Below are 22,620 nucleotides of genomic sequence, written 5' to 3'. Positions count from 1 at the left end.
AGCTAAAGCATCCAATGTGAAGTTATTCTGATTTTTAAAAATATTTTGATAACTAAAGAACTGAATTCCTCTAGATTTTTAAACTAATTTTCTTACATGTGGGTTTCTTCATAAAAAGTACATTTTACGGGATAAATTTCTACTTGAAATAAATATTTTGAAGAAAAGAATGGTCGAGAGTCACTTCCTTTTCTTTTGTTTTAAGATATGTTTAAGATTCCATTAGTTCCTGCTTTGGGAGTCTTGAAAGTCCTTGAGGTTTTTAAGACAATATTTATTCTTTTTTAGAATACAGAATGAAAAAGATGACCTGTAACCTCAGTGCTCAAACTGCACACTGCTGTTTTAAAATATGAATAATACGTGCAACCAGTTCCACAAACCGAAAAGTAACACTATAAGATTATCGTCCACTGTTACTCCTGTCGAAAGTGAGCAGCAGTTGCTTTTAGGAGAGACACAGAGAGAGAGAGAACATCTGTCCACTGATTCACCCCCCAGATGGCCACAGTGGCTGTGCAGGCAGAGGGCAGAAGCCCGGAATTCCGTCTGGATCTCCCTCTCGCGTGGCACGGGCCCAAGCATTCAGGGCATCTTCCACTGCTGTCTCGAGCACATTTGATCAGGAAGCTCTGATGTAGGATGGCAACTTCACAGACAACAGGTTAATCGGCAGTGCTGCAACACTGGTCCCCCATACAGACTTTCTGAAAATCCCTCTTCTGCTGGATTGGACAACTTTTTTGTTCTCTAGGTATACATATTTAATAATATCAGGTTATATCACAGAGAAGTATCAACTCAAAGAAAAGGAATGCATTGGGGTGGGCATTGTGCAGTGGTTTAAGCTGCCTCTTGGAACAACTGCCTCGCGTATTTGGGTCCCTGTTCGAATCCTGGCTGTTCCATTTTTCCAGTTCAACTTCCTGCTAAGGTGGAGAGTCAGCAGATGACAACTCAAGCCCTTGGGCCCCTGCTACCACATGGGGAGTCCAGGTGGAGTTCCTGGCTCGTGATCTTGACCTAACCCAGTCCTGGCCATTGCAAGTATTTGGGAAGTACACCAACAGCTAGAAGATACCTCTTCCTCATTCTGTCACTTTACTTTTCAAATTAATATTTTTTTAAAATTAAGTATTTAGTAAATCATGGTGTTTGTTCTCAGTCTCAGCCACCATTTTTTCAGAAGTTTTTGTTGAGATTTCATAAGTAAACTTCCATCAGCTCTTGACAATCAACTCCTTGTTGGAATCAAATGAGAGAGGTTCAATTTTTACTTGGCTATATAATCATGTTTTAGCAAAAAGCTTATTAAATGCATTGAAGCTCTTTGGAATATGCCTAAACAATGGAATGTTTTTACATAGAGACCTGATTTTTTTCAGGGAATGTTCAGTTTTAGCAAGAAAAATCAACCAATGTAAAAAATGATTCCAAGCCTCCATTTGAAAATTTTCAATTCACAGCAAGAGTTGTTTTTGACCTAACACTTTATCAGTGGTTGTTAGCAGTATTATCTTGGCATCAAAGAAACACAGTACTTTCCTATTTAAAAACATATTTTAAAAGATTCATTTATTTTCTATGGAAAGGCAGATTTACAGAGAGAGGGGAGATAAAGAGATTTTCCATCTGCTGGTTCACTCCTCAAGTGGCCACAATGGCCAGAGCTAAGCTGATCCAAAGCCAGGAGCCAGGAGCTTCTTCCAGGTCTCCCACACAGGTGCAGGGTCCCAAGGCTTTGAACCATCCTCTACTGCTTTCCCAGGCCACAAGCAGGGAGCTGACAGGGACATGCTGGGACATGAACTGATTCCCATATGGGATGCTAGCACTTGCGGGAGGATTAGCCAGTTTAGCTATTACACCAAGCCCCGGGTTTAAATATTTTTAACTCCTAATTAAGTGGTATCTTTTATTTTTCTTTAAATATTTATTTTAATTACTTGAAAGAATTTTAGAAAGGAGAGATACATAGAGACCTTCCATCTACTGGTTCAAACCCCAGTTGGCTGCAACATCCAGGGCTGAGTCTGGCGCAAACCAGGAACTTCTTCCATCTCTTCCATGTAGGTACAGGAGCCCAGGCACTTAAATCCTCTCCCTCTGCTTTCCCAGGAGCAGTAGCAAGGAGCTAGATCAGAAGTAGAGCAGCCAAAATTTGAATAGGCACCCATATGGGATGCTGGTGACACAGGTGGTGGCTTACATTGTTATCCTGCAGTGCCAGAGTCAGGTAGTATACCTCTAAAACTCACTTAGTCTAGACAAGGTCAGAAAAATGTTAAAATGCTTGCTGCCCTTGAGAGCTTTGTCAAAGATGGTTGCCTAACCTCCTTGTGGTTGAAAATGCTGTCACAGTGCCTTCTCATAAGGTGACATAGGCTTCTAGAGTTTTCTCTTGTAAAAGTTTCTCTTTCCCTCTTAAAATTAACCCCATGATTTAACATCTGAAAATCAGGAAGCTACCATTGATCTGATGTTCCTCCTGTAGCAAGATATAGGGGGAAGAGAGAAAATTGGTCTTCAATACACTAATTTTCTTTCTTGTATGGGTGATCTGGGGGCTGGTGTTGAGGTACAGTGTGTTAAGCTGCCACGTGCAACACAGGCATGAGTCGTCCTTTGAGTCCCAGCTGCTCATTTACCATGCAGCTCCCTGCTAGCGCACCTGGGAAAGCAGTGGATGATGGTTGATGGCGTAAGTGCTTGGGCCCCTGCCACATGCATGGGAGACCTGGATGGAATTCCTGCATCCTGGCTTCAGCATGGCCCAGCCCTGGCCATTCCTCTCTCTCTCTCTCTCTCTCTCTCTCTCTCTCTCTCTCTCATTTGCCTGTGCTCCTACAAGGAGGGATCAGCTAGATCTGAGCTATGAACCCCATCTTCTCAGTTCTCTGCAGTCTCCCCCCTTCCCCATTGCCTCACACTCTCCTTTACATTTGGTGTCTTTTCTGAAGCACCTTGCCTGATAGTGACGAAGAAGGTGGATTTCACAGCTGCTGCCTTCTCTATACCTCTGCCTGGAGTCATCCATAAGTTCATCAGAGTAGCCACTCCCACCACAGTTACCCTGAGCCAAGCTTCCCATCAAGTATGTATTTGTAAAGCAGTTACTTGTGGTGGTGACGACTCTGAGCATCCTTCTGTTAGTGTCACAGAAAAAAATTGCCAGGATGCAGACTCTTGCAACCATGTCAGCAACACCTGTTCTTTCACCCCAACTCTGTAGCCCATCTTCCACACTGCCCACCTTGTAGTAATGTTGGTTTATTCAAACCTCCACACATGTTTACTTTGAGTCTCTCAACAGACTGTTAAGAAAACATGTTTCTGTTTGTTGTCATGTTGTTTTCTGTATGCTATTTCAATCAGTTTTACTGTGGTGGGAAGATAACATGTTTTCCTATGTTTCTTTTGTAATAAAACAAAAAAGGAATTGCAAAAAGAAAGCTGCTTAGCATTTAAGTTTAGTGCAATTTTGTAAAATACTGGATTAAGACCATATATGTCTAGCCTGGCCTTGCCCTAGCCATTGTGGCTATTTGAAGAGTGAACCAGCAGATGGAAGATATTCTCTCTTTCTCTGTCTCTCTCCTTCTTTGTGTTAACTCTGCCTTTCAAATAAATAAACAAAGCTTTTTTTTTTCTTAGCAAGAAGAGGGAATTCAGAAAATTCAATTCCTTGTGTCACAAATCTGTGCTGTTGACCTAAGAGAGTGATCCCATTAACAGACCAACAGGATCATGCAGCATCTTTCTTCTAGAATTTGCCAATGCACAGTACACAGTGCATCTTCACTGGCAGTGACTCCATGCCGGAAGAAAAACACACTTGTTATTAAAGAAATCTGCGGGTCGAGCGCGGTGGCCTAGCAGCTAACATCCTTGCCTTGAAAGCACCAGGATCCCATATGGGCGCCGGTTCTAGTCCCAGTGCCCCACTTCCCATCCAGCTCCCTGCTTGTGGCCTGGGAAAGCAATCGAGGACGGCCCAGAGCCTTGGAACCTTGCACCTGCATGGGAGACCTGAAAGAAGTTCCTGGCTCCTGGCTTCGGATCAGCACAGCACCGGCTGTTGTGGTCACTTGGGGAGTGAATCATCAGACGGAAGATCTTCCTCTCTGTGTATCTGACTTTGTGATAAAAATAAAGCAAAAAGCTTTAAAAAAAAATCTGCAACAACATGAAACACAGTCCATCAACCAGGCAGAATGCTCATGGAATCTACCTTTCAGGACTCAGGAACAAATTCTGGTGGGCTTCAGAGAAAGGCATTTGAGACTTTGAAAGCAAAGCATAAAAACGCTCTCCTAAATTATATAAAGTTTGGGGCTTAAATCTCTACTTGGGATGCACACGTGGCAAATCGCAGTGCCAGTCAGAGTCTTGGCCACTTTCCTTCCACTCCAGCCTCCTGCTCATGCGTCAAGGAGCAGCAGATGCTGGCTCGGTTCTTGTGCGCCTGTCCCTCACGGGAGAGACCTGTGCGGAAGTCCTGGCTCAGCTTTGGCCAGGCCCAGCTCTTCGGTGGGCCCTTTGAGGAGTGGGCTAGCAGATGGAAGATCTCTTTCTGCCTTTGAAATAACATGAAAAAAAAAGTAAGACCACTTAATTTCTTGGTTTCTGTCCTCAGCTCCTATGGACACCCAGGACCACTTCCACTGGGTGGGTTTCTGGGAGTGGAATTGAGAGCACAGTTATTTTTATTGCTCTACCTGTTTCATGTCCAGCAGCCAGCAAACATTGCAAGGAGGGCATGGATCAAAACTTCTGGAGAACAAGTTTCCCCTGAAAGACTACACTCTGTCATCTTTGCAAACAAACCAGAAGGAGCCCAGAGGCTGAGCAGGGTCCAGGTAGTGGCCACAGGTGGGGCGCTGAGATCTTGTGGCAAGATCCAAGAGACGGGGTGTGAAATAGAAATGCGAAAGGAGGCCTGGGGTATCCAGCACCCCAACCCTACGCTCCCCTCAAGAAGACCCTGGGGAACTTGAAGAACCTGCTTCCGAAGGGGCGGTGGAGTTACCAAGACTTCTACTCACCTGTCTGCAAGCAGAGAGGATCCAGTCCTGGAAGGTGCCACTTCCCCTCCTGGCAGGGAGCAGAGGCCAGCCTGACTCCAACTGGGACAGCATCGCTCAAGGCAGGCTTGCACCTGACCACGGGTTGCCTGTCAGCCCTCCTCCCTGAGTCTGTGACACAGCCCCGGCCTCCTCCCTACACACTTTGTTACTGCTTTCCCATTGTTTTATTGTGAATCCAGTATAATCAGTTGAAGTCACAGAGCTCCTTTGTTGTTGTTGGCTTGGGCAGTTTGGCTTTAGTCATTTATTTGTTTTTTTCTGTAATAGGAAGATACTGTGTTTAAGCAGGAAAAAGCTATCTTACACAGAAATATCAGAGGGAAGATTTGTTACTTTTCTACAGAGCTGAGTCATGTCTGTGTGACTCATTTTGTAGACTTTTCAGAGAGACCTATGCGTCAGGAGCCAGCTTTTGGTCACGATCATGAAAATGATGGATAATGAAATGGTAAAAATAATTTTAACTGTCTAGAGGGAGATTGCAGGGGAAATCCAAAATGTGATATTATTCTAATATTCTGCTGCATCATTGTGTAATAACCATTATAAGCAGATTTTATTTTCTAGCTTTAACCATTTGAAGATGATGCTCAAGATCACTGCAGAAACCAACACCACAGTCAGGGATAGCTACACATCTATAGTTTCATTTACTTTCAAACATCTCTCTCATTTTTTTTAAGATTTATTTATTTTTATTACAAAGTCAGATATACAGAGAGGAGGAGAGACAGAGAGGAAGATCTTCCGTCCGATGATTCACTCCCCAAGTGAGCCGCAACGGGCCGGTGCTGCGTCGATCCGAAGCCGGGAACCAGGAACCTCTTCCAGGTCTCCCACATGGGTGCAGGGTCCCAAGGCTTTGGGCCGTCCTCGGCTGCTTTCCCAGGCCACAAGCAGGGAGCTGGATGGGAAGTGGGGCACTGGGATTAGAACCAGCGCCCATATGGGATCCTGGTGCTTTCAAGGCGAGGACTTTAGCTGCTAGGCCACGCCGCCGGGCCCTCAAACATCTTAATGACTTATTTATTTGTTTGAAAGGCAGAGTGGCGATGAAAAAGGGAGAGACAACGACAGAAAGAGAAAGATCTTCAGTCTACTGGTTCATTCCTGAAGTGTCCAAATGGGGATGAGCCAGGAATTCCATCCAGATCTCCCAAATGGGTGGCAGGGACCCAAATACTTGAGCCATCGCCTGGTGCCTCCCAGAAGCTCAACTGGAAGCAGAATAGCCGAGACACCGCACACTCTATAGCCGAGACACCGCACACTCTGTAGCCGAGACACCGCACACTCTGTAGCCGAGACACCGCACACTCTGTAGCCGAGACACCGCACACTGTATAGCCGAGACACCACACACTCTATAGCCGAGACACCGCACACTCTGTAGCCGAGACACCGCACACTGTATAGCCGAGACACCGCACACTCTATAGCCGAGACACCACACACTCTATAGCCGAGACACCGCACACTCTGTAGCCGAGACACCGCACACTCTGTAGCCGAGACACCGCACACTGTATAGCCGAGACACCACACACTCTGTAGCCGAGACACCGCACACTCTGTAGCCGAGACACCGCACACTCTATAGCCGAGACACCGCACACTCTGTAGCCGAGACACCGCACACTCTGTAGCCGAGACACCGCACACTCTATAGCCGAGACACCGCACACTCTGTAGCCGAGATACCGCACACTCTATAGCCGAGACACCACACACTCTATAGCCGAGACACCGCACACTCTAGCCGAGATACCGCACACTCTATAGCCGAGACACCACACACTCTATAGCCGAGACACCGCACACTCTGTAGCCGAGACACCGCACACTGTATAGCCGAGACACCACACACTCTGATGCAGGAGGTGGGCCTCCCAAGCAGCTGCATTGTACAGCCTGTCTCTAAAATGTAAGAGAGAAAGAGAGAGAGAGAGAGAGAGAGAGAGAGAGAGAGAGAGAGAGAGAGAGAGAGAGAGAGAGAGAGAGAGAGAGGTGGGGGGGAGGGGAGAATGAGCCCATCCTTTGGTCCTCTTGGCAAACACTCAGAAGCCTGTAGCATGGTACTCAGTGCAGGTCTTCCCACATGTGGCAGGAAACGAGACCCTTGACCCAGCCCCACTCCCCCTCTGCATCTGTAGCAAACTGGGGTCAGAGGCAGATCTGGCTACTGACCCCCAGCGTGGGACACAGGTGTCATAGCTGCCAGGTGAAATGTCCATTCCATTTTATTTAGTCATTTAATATGTTCGACAGCTTACAGCTGTATGTATGGGGATGAAGTGATATTGTGATGTATGAAGATCATAAAAGATAAATAAATCAAACTTACCAACACATTCACTCCCCCCATTCGGTTACTTATCTATGTGGTGAAAACATTTGAAATTACTCTCAGCAATTCTGGAATGCCTCACGCGCTGTGGTTAACTGAAGGAACAGTCCTCCTGTCTGATGAGACTCTGTGCCCAGTGATCCTCTGTATCCACTGCCCTTCTAGGCTTTCTGTCAGTCCAATTGTGTCTGATTCCACATGGAAGTAGGGCTAAGTATCTGCCTCTCTGTGTCTGAGCTGCTTCACTTAGAATAGCTTCCCCAGTTCCCTCCACGGTGTTGAGAATGACAGGATCCCTCTCCTTTTTAAGGCTGAATAGCATTCCATGACACATTTACCTGCCACACTTTCTTTATCATTCATCTCTGGACGGGCACGTAGTTGATCCTCTCAGTTACCGTGTGTAGTGCTGCAATGAACACGGGACTGCACGTGTCTCTTCTACAGACTGATTGCTAATCGTTTGGGTAAATCCCAAAAGTGGGATTACCTACTGGGGCACAACCTTTAAAAAATGGGTAACAAGAGAAGGCACTGAGATGTGGCGCGTTACGCTGCCATTTGCAGTGTCCGATTCCCCTAACGGGGTTCCAACTAGAGCTCTACTCAGTCCACCTCCAACCCAGCCCTGTGTAGGGACCTTGGAAGCAGTGAATGTTGGCTCAGGTCTTGAGTTCTCACTACCTGGGGACTGAACCAGAGGATGGGAGATTTCTGTCCTATCTCTACTCTCTCTCTCTCCCTTTCTCTTCTTTTGGAATAAATACATAAATTTTTAAAAGAGATTTATTTATTTATTTATTATTTATTTTTTGAAAGGTAGATTTAAAAAATATATATATTTATTTTTATTGCAAAATCAGATATACAGAGAGGAGGAGAGACAGAGAGGAAGATCTACCAACTGCTGACCCACTCCCTAAATGGCTGCAATGGCTGGAGCTGTGCTGATCCGAAGCCAGGATCCTGGAGCCTCTTCCAGGTCTCCCACGTGGGTGAAGGGTCCCAAGGCTTTGGGTCATCCTTGACTGCTTTCCCAGGCCACAGGCAGGGAGCTGGGTGTGAAGCGGAGTTGCAGGGATTAGAACAGGGACCCATATGAGATTCTAGCATGTGCAAGATGAGGACTCTAGCTGCTAGGCTATCGCGCTGGGCCCAATGAATAAAAGATAAAAGATACAATTTTAAATATTGATAACAAATGTTGGCTGGAGGTGAGGAAGCTGGAGCCCTCATGTATTGCTGATAGGAATGTAAAATGTTACAGCCACTTGGGAAAACAGGTTGGCTGTTTCATCAGAAGCCAACCAGAATTTTCTGTACAGTTTAGTAATTCCAGTTCTAGGAATCTGCCCAAGAGAAATGAAAACACTGATCTACACAACAAAGCCATGTATGTGCATGCCCATAGTAGGTTTAGGCAAAAATAATCCTGAACTGGCAACACCTTAACCACCCATCAGCTGAGGACGGGTAAGTAAGATGCCCTCAGTAACTCTCCCTTCTTCAGTTTCACACTCCAGCTTTGGCCACCTTCATTCAGCCATGCTCCAAAGGATTAACTGAAAAATTCCAGAAATAAGGACTCTGTAAGTCTTGTGCTGAGCATTGTTGCAGTAACGAGGCAACTTGGTGTGGTCCTAGGCCCCAGCGCACCTGCTGCTCGAGGCTCCGGCTCATCCGCGGTCCTCAGAAACACCGTGCAGCAGCCGTCATGGGCGGCACACTCCCGGCTGCGGAAGGACAGTGTCGGTGCAGTTTGATGTCTGAGTTTCCAGGTCCCTTCCAGGGGTTTGGGCACATTCCCTCTGTGGACAAGGAGGGACTACGACACACTCGTGAATGAGATATTATTCTGCAGTAAAAAGAGAAGTTTTGAAGATGGTAAGACATGGATTGACCTTGAAACATTATTCCAAGTAGAAGAAACTGAACCTACCAGACTTCATTGCATAATTCCACTTACATGAAATATTAAGAAAAAAACAAATGTATAGTCATGGAAAACAAACAGGGATTGCTTAGTGCTGGAAGTGGAAACAAGGCTAACTGGGATTGAGCCCGGAAGATTTGGGGGGGAGCTGGTGAAGATGCTTTGTAAAGGCATTAGAGTGATTGTTACATAATGATGTAAGTTTACTGAAATTTTTGAACTGTGTAATATCAGTGGGTGAAAATGTGTAAATTACACAGCAACAAAGTTCTATTTTAAAAAGCTTAGGCTCTGGGCCAGTGTTGTGTGGTTAGAGGGTTCAGCGGCTGCCTACAAGATGTTAATGTCACATGTGGCTATCCAGTCCTGGCTGCTCTACTTCCCAACCAGCTTCCTGTGAATGGACCTGGAAAAGCAATCAAAGACAACCCAAAGGGTTTGACCACCACGATCAGCGGGGAGACACAGACGAAGCTCCTGGCTCCTGGTTTTAGCTTGGCCCAGTTCCCGTCATTGTAGCTGACTGGGGAGTGAACCAGTGGTTGGAAAAATCTGTCTCTCCCTTTCTTTCTCTTTCAAAAAAATTAATAAAAATTTAATAAAAAATAAAATAAAATTAAATAAAAAATAATAATAGCATAGCATAGCAGTTAAAGGCCTCACCTTGAATGTGCCAGGATCTCACATGGACACCAGCTCTAATCCTAGCAGCCCCGCTTCCCATCCAGCTCCCTGCTTGTGGCCTAGAAAAGCAGTCGAGGACGGCCCAAGGCTTTGGGACCCTGCACCCGCGTGGGAGACCTGGAATAAGCTCCTGGCTCCTGGTTTCGGATTGGCTCAGCTCCAGCCGTTGTGGTTGCTTGGGGTGTGAACCATCAGACGGAAGATCTTCCTCTCTGTCTCTCCTTCTCTCTGCATATCTGCCTTTTCAATAAGAAAAAAAATATAAATCTTTTTAAAACATAAAATTTAAAAAAATCAGAAAGCTTAAGCTTAACTATTAAAATGATATTTATATCTTTTTCTTTAACTATTCCATTATGGGAACAATATAATATCGTGGCTAGCTGCTAGGCTACCATGCTGGGTCCAAAATCTTTAAATTTTCTAAATAACCTTTTCTCCTTAAGAAAAAAAAAATTCTAAAGAAATCCTGTGTATCTTCCCTGACTAGTTTTTCACTTGCCTGGGTTTATTCATCAAGGCCTTGTCTTCGGAAGGCTTGTGGTGACCCCTCAGCCATCCATCACACAGAGGTAAAGAGGTCCCAGGTGTGTGGGCAGCATTCAGCTCCCAAGCACAACAAGATAGGAAGTCCAGTGGCCCACGCCCAGGTCAGCACTGGGCTGGACCAGTCTGTGTTCAAAGTGACTATCTTCAGTGACTTGAAACTCCAAGATCAGGATAGGTAACGAACGTGCTGAAGTCAACACCCAAATTTAAGTTAGATGCAAGACCTGGGGCTAAGCATTGACAGTGGCATGCCACAGTGGTCACTTGGACGCCTTCCAGCTACAGCAAACACCACAAGTAGAGATCCAGTGGTTTGTCCAACAATATTTTGTCCCCAGCATTAGTTAGCATCACTACAATAGGTCACTAGAGTTTAAGATAAATTTTAACTCTATTTCTCAGCAACAAATGGTATACACAGAAAAACAAGCAAGTAATAAATGCTCAGTGGATTTTCAAGGGTTACTGTCTTCCGTATCATCAAGTTGAGAAATTGATTCCCATCACTCCAGAAACTTTCTGATTCCCTCCCAACTACCACACTTGCTCTTCTCCCCAAAGGTATCCACTAGTCCAACTTCTTTTACGCATTTATTTTATTTGAGAGGTAGAGACAGACACAGTGAGAGAGAGAGAGAGATCCCAATGGCAGATTCATACTGCAATTGCCCACAGCAGCTGCGACTGGGTCAGGACCAGAGCTGGGAGTTAGGAACATGGGGGGGACAGGAACTCATACACTCGAATCCTCACTGGGTGCCCCCAAAGTCTGCATTATCAGGAAGTTGGAGTCAGGAGCTGCAGGTGCAAACTGACCCTAGGCACTGTGCTATGAGATGCAGGGGTCTTAACTGTGCAGCCAGATGCACACTCCCTGATCTGACGTCCAATATCATAAACCTGTGTTCTCCATTTGTGAACCATACACAAATGGTGTCTATCACATACCACGTGCTTATCTGTATCTTTCACTTCACACTGTGTACCTAAGAGCGATCACTGCTCTGTGGTATTCTATTGTATGAATGCACGGCTATTTGTCCACTGATGGGCATTTGGATTCCTTCCACGTGTGAGCTATTATTCATGCTGCTGTGTGCATTTGTCGGTACGTCTTTCACACACATAATGTAGGCATTCCTGTAGACTATATGGCTAGGAGTGGCTGCTGGGTCATAGGGTATGTGTATGGTTAGTTTTAGTAGAAATCATTTTAGTTTGCAAGAATCTAGAGAGTCCCTTGAAGTGATTTAAGGGTAAACAGACCTAATGCAGAAATATCACGAGTATAAACACAAGTTCATCCTTCTTCAGAACTGACCTGAGCAAACACTGCTTATGGGTGGGACAACTGAGCATCCGTCATGAAGTTACTGGAGTGTAATGTCTCACAAACACCATCTCCCCAGGGCTGAGCCTTGGGAGGTGTGCCCTACGTAAACTTCCAGGCATTCCTGCAGGTGCCCTTGCTGGAGTCTGGGTGAATGTGGTTTGTAGCCTCGCTGGGGCTTGGATCCAGAACAAAACCCTCGTTCAATTTCCCCTCTGCTGAAGTCTGCAACGCAGGCGATTGTGAGAGCCAGCACCTGTTGCTTCCTGAAACTTCAGGTGGGGCTGAAGGCTCTGGCCTTGAACTAGCTCCTCTGTAGGTAACTACCCTGTGTTGCTGGCCACCCCTGACCAGCCACCCTGAAGTCCAAACCCAAGCCAGGGAACCCCGAGTCAGCCTTCGGTGCTTCCAGAAGGAGGTTTTCAAAGCGCAGGTGGGTTTAGGGTTCACCTCAATTTTACCTGGTGGCCTTGGGGCTTGGGTTGCAACTGGGTTTGCAGGTTTCTTATGAAAACCAGATCCCCTTGCTTGCTGCCTATCCTCCAGTCATCAAGAGATTGATCAAGACCTCCATGTCCCAGAGATCTCTGGCTTGGCTTGAATCGGGCTGCAGTCAGGGCTCTACCATGTTTTCCTGTTGGTTCTTTTGTTGTCACTTAATCTCCAAGTCTCTGGGGCACATGCTAAGAGTGGAGAAGCAGAGGCCTCCTGAACCACAGGGACCTGTTGTATTTTCTTTTTTTTTTTCTTTTTATTTTATTTTATTATTATTATTTTTAAAGATTTATTTATTTTTATTACAAAGTCAGATATACAGAGAGGAGGAGAGACAGAGAGGAAGATCTTCCGTCCGATGAGTCACTCCCCAAGTGAGCTGCAACGGGCCAGTGCTGCGCCGATCCGAAGCCGGGAACCAGGAACCTCTTCCGGGTCTCCCATGCGGGTGCAGGGTCCCAATGCATTGGGCCGTCCTTGACTGCTTTCCCAGGCCACAAGCAGGGAGCTGGATGGGAAGTGGAGCTTCCGGGACTAGAACCAGCGCCCATATGGGATCCCGGGGCCTTCAAGGTGAGGACTTTAGCCGCTAGGCCACACCGTCAGGCCCACCTGTTGTATTTTCATCCTTGGCATCGCTCATTTTATCTTCTTCCAGATCCTGCTGCTCCAACAGAGCAGCTGTAATCCCGGCTTGTAGTGCCTACAGAACTTTCCATGTGCTGCTGTCCGCCTTTGCTCTTATTGTGAAAGACTGCTTTGCAACTGCAAATGAAGAGACACGCACACACCCAGGAAGGCAAGATCATGCGCTACAAAGGAAAGCAGCACAGAATTCTGTTCAGCAGATCTCTAAAAATTGTAGACTGAGCCAAAAAGAGCGAGTGCCCATGAAAAGTGGTTTTCTTTTTCTTTCCTTTGTTGCTCGCCAGCCTCTGTGCTCTGATGCGTTCTTCTCTAGGCTACCCAGAGCACTTTGAAGCTACTTTGGGATTCTGCCTTGAAATAACACCCACGTAAACATGATACTTTGGATAAAATCCTATCTAAATGCTAAATTTCATGAACTCTTAATCTCTCTTTTTTTTTCTAAGAAATTCTACATGCCCCCTGATGAAGTTGAGTTGATCAATCAAAGGTTCCAAGTCAGAATTCTTTAAATGAGACTAATGTCCACTAAAGACATTCCACCTTTTGTTTACAGCCTCTGCATTGAGAACTGTAGGCGTTTTCCTGATTAACTTTCACATCTTCCCACTATGTCTTTGTTCAAAGAAACTTCATCTTTGAAACAAGTAAATACTTGCAAATAAAAAACTGCTCCACAGCACCCTGTTAGTGCAAGCACTACCTGTACCAACCCCTGGTATGTCCTATTTAGATATCTAAAAGATTTATCTATTAATGTGAAATGCAGAATTCCAATGAGAGGGAGGGGTCTTCCATCTACTGAATCACTCACCAAGTGGCCATGATGGCAGGAGCTGAGGCGAGCCAAAGGCAGCGGTCAGAAACTCTACCCGGGTCTCCCCTGTGGATGGTAGGGACCCAAACACTTGGACCACTCTCCTTTGCCTTCCTAGATTCATCAGCAGGATGCTAGAACAGAAGTGGAACGGCTGGGATTTGAACTGAAACGTACATGGGATGCCAGGGTTGCAGGTAGCAGCCCCCAAAGATCTTAATGCAGCAGGACATTTAGCCACACTGGTTTCCAGCACGGTTATTTGATGATGCTGACTGGCAGGTTGGCAGGATGCCCTTCTCCCTTCCACTACATCATTCTTCTCTCCAGGCTGTTTCTGCTAGGCCTGAAGAACCACTTCTTACGCTTGCTCACCCTGAAGTTGGTCTTGCAGTTTTTCGCCATTGGGGCTCAAGAACCCGTGTGTCTGATGCCAGGCGGGAGGCCTGATTTCTTCCTGGCTACCCCTGGCTGCTGCCAGTGTTTCAGCAGTGAACCAGGGGGCAGAAACTCCCTCTGTCTTCGTCTCTCCCTATTTCTTACTTACCAGTTTCTTACCAGTTCAATTCTGTATGTTTTCTCTCTTTCTTTTTAAAGATTAATTTTTTTGGAACATAATGTTAAAGACAAAGAGGAAGAAACACAGAGAGTAATTGTCCACCCTCTGGTTCTTTCCAGCTAAGGCTGGACCAGGCCAAAGCTGGAGCCCAGAGCTCCGCCTAGATCTCCCCCGTGGAAGGGCCTGAGCACTTGGGCCATCTTCCTCTCCCTTTCCAACGCACTTACAGTGCATTATGGTGCATTCCCCATGTGCTGGATCGAGACTTGAACTGGTGTTCCTATGGGATGCTGGCATTGGAGGCAGGAACCTAATCCCACAGAACCATAATGCCAGCCTCAGTTCTGTATGTTTTCTGTGTATTACAGCTTTTTAACACATTTTCTCAAGAGCATCGCAAATTTTGGACATGGTGTTCCCAGCCTCTACGCAGTCTTCCAACACTCCTACTGTAACTATGTCTGCCTGTACCTCTGGTGACAGTTTCTGCCATTCTCATTTTTTTTTAAGATTTATTTTTATTACAAAGTCAGATATACAGAGAGGAGGAGAGACAGAGAGGAAGATCTTCTGTCCGATGATTCACTCCCCAAGTGAGCGCAATGGCTGGTGCTGCGCCGATCTGAAGCCAGGAGCCAGGAACCTCTTCCAGGTCTCCCACACCTGTGCAGGGTCCCAAAGCGTTTAGCCGTCCTTGACTGCTTTCCCAGGCCACAAGCAGGGAGCTGGATGGGAAGTGGAGCTGCCGGGATTAGAACCGGCACCCCCATATGGGATCCCGGCACGTTCAAGGCAAGGACTTTAGCCGCTAGGCCATGCCACCGGGCCCGCCATTCTCATTTGCTGTGAGTGGAAAATAAATCATGTTCTCCAAGCTCAGATATGCTTGTGGAATTTGGCCATCCTTTTCACCTTTTGATAAACCAAGGGTAGGCTCTAAAATTACTCGGGGCATAATTCTACTAAAAATTATCAAATGAAAATAATTTGGTGTAAAGATCTAGATTAAGAATCACCTATTAGCTTAGGTTTAAAACTGAAAGAGTTTGGAGGCTGGCCTTGTGGTGCAGCATGTCAAGCCACTTCCTGTGACACCAGCATCCTCTATTAAGCTGTCTTCTTTCTTTCTCTCGCTCTCTTTCTTTCTTTGTCTTTCTCTCTCTCTTCCTTCCTTCCTTCCTTCATTTTCTTCTTCCTCCTCCTCCTCCTTCTTCCCCTCTCCTCCTCCTCTTCTTCACTTTGGTTATTTTCATTGGAAAAGCATATTTACGGACAGAAGGTGACAGAGAGAAAGGCTGGAGCTGAGCAGATCCGAATGCAGGGCCAGGAACTCCCTCTGGGCCATGCTCTATTGGTTTCCTAGGCTATAAAGCAGAGAGCTGGATGGGAAGCAGAGCATCTGGGAAATGGATCAGAATCCATATGGGATCCTGACGCTTGAAACCGGAGGGCTAGGGGCCCGGCGGCGTGGCCTAGCGGCTAAAGTCCTCGCCTTGAACGCACCGGGATCCCATATGGGCGCCGGTTCTAATCCCGGCAGCTCCACTTCTCATCCAGCTCCCTGCTTGTGGCCTGGGAAAGCAGTCGAGGACGGCCCAAGGCTTTGGGACCCTGCACCCGCGTGGGAGACCCGGAAGAGGTTCCTGGTTCCCGGCATCAGATCGGCGCAGCACCAGCCCGTTGTGGCTCACTTGGGGAGTGAAACATCAGATGGAAGATCTTCCTCTCTGTCTCTCTTCCTCTCTGTATATCTGACTTTGTAATAAATAAATAACTCTTTGAAAGTGGAGAGCTAGCCATTTGAACCACTGAGCCGGCCTTTCTGCGTCCCCTCCAAATGCTTGATTCTTAAAGCTCATTCTAGGGAACCTTGCTGGTCTGGGGACGGCTGGCTGCCCCCCAGGGCTAGGGGCAGCCCTGGGGGAGTGGCCCAGCCAGGCCGGACCCGAGAACAAGGACCCAGCATGCCAAGACCACTGCCGCAAGGCAGTGAGGGGTCCCTGGCTATTTCCCAGGCCCAAGCGCTACCGCCTCCCTCCGGGTAGAATTCATCATGTGCTCATGAAGCAGACGATGGCATCATTTTTCCCAAAAGACTTCTGTGTTTCCTTTTAATTAAGCATGTGTTGGTTACTCAGAGGCGCATTATTTTATCAGGGTGCTATACTCTGTTGTTGATGTTGTTGTTGTTGTTGTGATTAATGTGGCTATTATGAACTGATGTCAATCCAGAAAACAGTATTATTATTTCAACCCCAAACAGCCTGTATCTCATGCAATAAGACATTGTGAAGTAACCAATGAACCAACAATCGATATGAGTCAGATTGCTTATGATCTACATTAAGAAATGTAAAACCTAATAAACTTGTAAGGCCCTATGATACTTGGAAATGGGGAGGGAGAGCAGAGAAATCTTACACCACCCCAGTAGGTGTGAGGAAGACGGGAGAAGGATAACCCATCAGGATCATAACTGTTAACTCATGGACAGCAGACTCCAGTCAGCATTAGACAATAGCAAAACTACAAAGACATGTGGGGGGAATCAGGAGCAATCCTAACAACCTCTTAACAGGAGGTCATATGCATAGGGCAGTGGGGGACCCCAGAGTGGAGCAGGCGGACAGGAGGAGGCTTGTATCCCAACCCTGAAGACTCCCGGAGCCTCACCAAGGACTTTCAGTACGACCACCGAGGACTACATCCCTACTGCCAAGGAGACCACGGGGGGAAAAGGAGTGCCTTCAGAGGCCAAGAACTCTGAGGTCACCCATCCCCATTTGGACCTACAATGTGGGATGGAAGAAGCCCAATTCCTGCCTTGCAGGATCCAGGGTCATCAGAACGACAACCAGGATCCCTGAGCGGTCCGCAGAAACAGAAGAACAGTAAACTTCCTTTGGAACTAGGGAGAGGAGCTTTCTCTGGCCCTTGCCTGCTTCCAACTTAGGGTCCCCACCCTCTTTTGTAAGGATCATCAGGATTGCTCCAGAAACCCCTCATAACAAACAAACAAATGAACAAACAAACTAGAATAGATAGACAGAGAACAACTAGGAATGCTTAGAAACAGACAGGAAGCGGCCAGCGGGGATGCACTTATAACTCACTGGGTGGGACACAAAGATCAGTTACTCCTCTCTGGGGTGTTGAGGATTTCTCTGCACACCCCTCCCAAAAATGTTCACCTAAACTGTTGACATTGGTCCTGTTAAAGTTATAGAGTTAGACTACCCGAATAACAACCAGGTTTAGCAAAATCATGCTTCAATGCTATAAAATGCTAAATACTAACATTGAAATAGACAAGAGACAGCTGAATAGCAGTCTATAGCCATTTTAAGGTATATGGAACATGGTCGAATATAAACCAAAATTGAAGTGTCTATGAGGAAGTCACAGGTTTCGGTAGAAAACCTGCATTTCCCTAGTAACATATTGGTTAATCAATACCATGCCAATTAATGCCATAATGTTGTAAATGGTTATAAATATTATGTTGGGTTTTTTACTTGATTGGGATGATACTCTGCTGGTTCTACCTTCAGACCAGAGATGGTCTCACCAAGAAGCCATTGAACTTACCAGGACAATAAGATGCTGGACTTTATGATTGGTCAAAACCTCCAATGAAAGAATGTCAACTGAATTTGGACTATGAAAATGCAACAAGATGGAGCAATCTGCCGTGGGGGGGGAGAGGGCTTGGGGAGGGGCGGGGGGAATTCCAGTGCATAAAAAAAATGTGTCATATAATGCAATGAAATTAATAAATAAATAAATTTTAAAAAAAAGCTCATTCTAGCTTTATGGTTCGGCATGAAGCTGTCCTTGTCAAGAGTGGCCTTCATGCAAAAAGAAAGAATGTACGCAGGATCTATGGGTGGATGCTTATTGACCTGACTTCTGCCAGGGAAAAGCATCCATGCTCTATGCCGATATTCCGTGTTGCAGGTGAGTACCAAAGGGAAACAGACAATTCCCATTCCCTTGTTCAATCAAATGCCAAAGTCATCCCTCTTTCTTCTTCCCAGTCTTCTGCCCTCGGTGGGGGAAAGCTGAGTATGACAAGGAGCACAGTCGATTTTTCTGCATGTAAGAGGAGGCCCCGAAGCTCATCCTTACAATAGTATTATCAATGATCTTAATTGCTCAATGTGATTTTTAGTGAAATGTGATCTTCACTCCTCAGGGTGCCTCAAAAAAAGCTACCCCAAGGGGCCTTCTTGGTCTCAGCATTTAACATGTGACAGGAAGGTAACATTAGGAAGGGGCTGGTGTTGGGCCACAGTGGATTCAGCTGCCACCTGTTACTCCAGCATGCTCAGGTTCCAGTTGCACAAGTTCAGATCCAGCTCCCTGCTGATGTGCTTGCAAAGGTAGCAGGAGATGGCCCACCGGGGAGAGCCAGCTGAATTCCTGGCTTTGCCTGGCCCAGCCCTGACTATTATGGCCATCTAGGGAGTGAACCTGAATATGAAAAATTTGTATGTTTCTGTGTGTGTGTAACTCTGCCTTTCAAATAGAGAAATTTTAAACATAGCATTAGGTAAAATAAAAGTAATAAAAACTTACAGAAGTTTCTACATAGTCAAGGCCCCCATGATTAAGACTTTACCACCCTCCAACTGATTTTTGTTTGGAAATTCATGTTCAAACATGAGACCTTTGTTCCCTATATGAGTACATAAATAGGTACCTTTATTCCTCCGTGGTACTTATGCTCACAGCAGCTTTTCGCTTTGCAACTTCTCTAGAAAGGACATTCCATCATCATTTGGATGTCAGCCTGTTAAGACACAATAGGAAGAAACCTTATTAATGCACGTGCTTGTCTACTGCACACATCTTTTGGGACACAGGCCTGATTCATTCTGTTTTCCTTGGAATTTGTCCCCCGGTCACAAAGGAAGCCAGTCCAGGTTCATGGCTACACTGTGAGCACCGGGCACAGGTGGTCAGAGAGATGCATGCACTTGCCCGTGTGGACTGGTGAGGGCAGAGAGTTGGTCTGCAGAGGGGTACAGGAGGAAAGAGGTGGCTGGAGGAGCGGAGATGGCTTCCAGGGTCCCCCATTTCCTTGGGCCTGATTCCGTGGCGTTTCTTGCCACTCTGGGTTGCATGAGGTACTCTTCAACAAGAGCAGCACGAGTTATCTGTCCTGCCGTGCTGAGTGTCTAGGGTTGTATCCTGCTCATTTCAACTTCATTCCCCTGCGACATTCCTACCATTGTGATCCTCAACTCACAGCTGAGGAAACTCAAGGGTTTCCAGCCATTGAGAACCCATTCAGCTCCCAAAGTGGAGGCTTGGGGCTCAGCATCTGAGTCCCTGGTGCTCTGCTTGGTGGCACCTTAGGAGAGGAGGCCCTGTCCACCCAAGAGTGCAGGAGGACAGTCAGGAACCACCCGCCTCACATTACCCAGAGGGAAGGCCCTAAAGGGGAGCCAGGAATGATTTTCATACCCAACTGTCCTAACATCAGGAACACCTGGAGAAAGGGAAGAGGATTGAGTGGACAGCCTCTTCCTGCATAGGGCATAGGGGAGGGCCTATGGCATGCAGAATGGGACCGAGAGGGCTGTCCCAAGTGCCATTGCCCCTCCTTCCCCAAGAAGCTGACTTCCTCTCACTCAGCTCTCCTGGTAACAGACCAGGTCAAGTGCATGTTTACAACTCGAATGGGTCTGGGGCGATGACACTGGGCACTTCTTCCTGTGCAGTGCCCAGTGTTGTTGACTGTGCGGAAACGGTCAGCCTCAGCACACACTGCTATGGCTGGTGTCTGGGTGTCTGCTGCTGGGGTGCCCAAGGACATCAGGGAGGGTGAAAACATGTTCAAAAGCTGGGGCGTCCTGGGAGAAAAATGACCCCCTGACATAACTGACACTCCAAGCACAGACCCACACATATTTTGTTTCTTCCATGACATCCTCGGCCTTGGCTCTGAACCCTACATGGCCATGTGTGCAGTGCAGCCACAGGCCTGGACATCTTGGGGCTTCAGGCTAAGAACTGGCTCTCCCTTTTCATAGCTGCCACCACCTTTCTAGTCCCTTGGAGTTGACCCAGCTGTGTACCCGGATGGGATGCAGGAAGGAGCTGTCTCCCTGCTGTTGCTGCATCAGGTGAACCTTGGGGCCACAGGTCAGCTTTCAGTGTCCACATTCAATTTGAAATGGCAGGGAAATAAACAACAAGAAAAAGCACGTTGTGAAAGTAGGTCCCTAGCCATGGCCACAGGGACAGGAGAGTGGATTCTCCAGCCAGATCTGCCTTGGCTGGGCCCCATAGGGAGAGTGACCTGGGAGGAGGTGCCCCTGCTCCCAGGGAGTCTGACTTCGGTGCTGGGCCAGTGGGTGGGGTTGCCTAAGTGTGTCCCCATGCCTCTCTCCCAGGGACCTGATGCTTTTCTTCCTGTAGCTCCTCTCAATCTATCCCTGCCTCTCTCTGCAACGTGGCTCCCGGCTCCCGTGGCTTCCTGGCTGCCCTGTGGGTCTTGCCCTCCTCCTGACCCGGAGGCCCCTGGGTACCACACCCCTCCCCCTCATCCATTTCTCTCTGTCCCGAGTGTTTTGACCATAACATTTTCTCCCGGCCAGGTGGCGAAGTCGTCAGAGCTTCAGCTTCGTTATCTCCAAGTCACCCATTTCTGTTGGGGTCAGCACTTCCTTAAAGTTCAGGGACCACCCTTTGGAAGCCCACCAGGCTTACCTCTGCTGCCCCCAATCTCCCACCTGCTTCCCAGCAGAACTAGATGGACTTCCAGCATCCCCAACAGGGACCTTGGACAGTGCTCCGGATGGGGAGTGGGTAGGGCACCAGGCAGAGCAGGTGGGCATCCTTGCCAGACTAGTTTGAGATAAAGCATTTCTTGGGCATTGGCAAGGCTGCTGCCTGGACACCAGGGGTGTCGGAGTCATGCCTTTGGACCTTCTGGTCCCTGAGCTGCCTGCCCTGCAACTCAGCCACGAGTGACAACCCCTTCAAACCACCACACAGAACCTTCTTTTCCAATCCTCAAGTGGCTACAGTGGATGAGGATAGGCCAATCCAAAGCCAGGAGAGAGGAATTTCTTGGGATCTTCCATGTTGGTGCAGAGGCCCATGGCCTTGGGCCATCCTTCGCGGCTTTTCCACACTACAAATAGAGAGCTAGATCAGAAATGGAGTAGCTAGGACACCAGTTGGAGCCCCTGTTGGATGCTGGCAGTGTGAGTGGAGGCTGAGCCTACTATACCATGGCACTGGCCCCAGAACTGTGATTCCCGTACTCTTTGTAAAAAGCTAGTAGGCTGAGTTGGGCATCTGGAACAGCAGTCAAGGTGCTACTTGGGGTGCCAGCATCCCACACTGCAATGCCCGGTTCAAGGCCTGAGTATTCTGTTTGCAATACAGCTTCCTGCTAAGGCACATCCTGGGAGGTAGCAGACTATGGGTCTCCAGCTCTCATGTGGGAGACTCAGATGAACTTCCAGGAATCGTAGCTCCAGCCTGGCCCAGTGTGGGCATTTGGGGGAGCAAGCCAGTGAATGGAAGATCTCTGTCTATCTGTCTCTCTGTCCTTTTCTCTGCCTCCTAAATAAAAGGAAAATAAAAGAATGCCATAGTAATAAGGTTGGCTATCATGAAGACTAACTGAACACCCGGTACGGAAGTCTTCACCAACTCTCGCATGTCTGTAATCGCATCATTGTATTACATTTCTGCCTTCTGTGACCTTGACAGAGGAAAACTTGCAAAGCTGTTCTAATTATTGCTGGTCTTTATACACCACAGAACTGCCGTGAACTGCTTACAAAGGATGACCTGGGCAAACTGAGGAAGGCCTGGGTCCTTGGGCCCCTGCACCTACATGGGCGACCCGAAGGAAACTCCTAGCTCCTGGTTTCAGATTGGCTCAGCTCCGGGCTTTGTGGCCATTTGGGGAATGAAACAGCAGATGGAAGATCTCTTTTTCTGTCTCTCCTTCTCTTCCTGTGATTCAGCCTTTTGAATAAAAATAAATTATTTGAAATATAATTTAACCCCCTCCACAAAATTTCAATCACCCCCATATCAGTTTTATTCTTGCTGAAGAATCACTTCATACATGAAGTAAATTTTCTAAATGAGTTTGCAAGTTTAAGCCATTGAGTACAAATCAAAAGTTTCTGCCACTGTTGTCC

This window comes from Ochotona princeps, chromosome 3, assembly GCF_030435755.1.
Source record: "Ochotona princeps isolate mOchPri1 chromosome 3, mOchPri1.hap1, whole genome shotgun sequence".
Taxonomy (NCBI): domain Eukaryota; kingdom Metazoa; phylum Chordata; class Mammalia; order Lagomorpha; family Ochotonidae; genus Ochotona; species Ochotona princeps.
The sequence above is the reverse complement of the archived record's forward strand: the minus strand, read 5'-3'. Positions refer to the sequence as shown.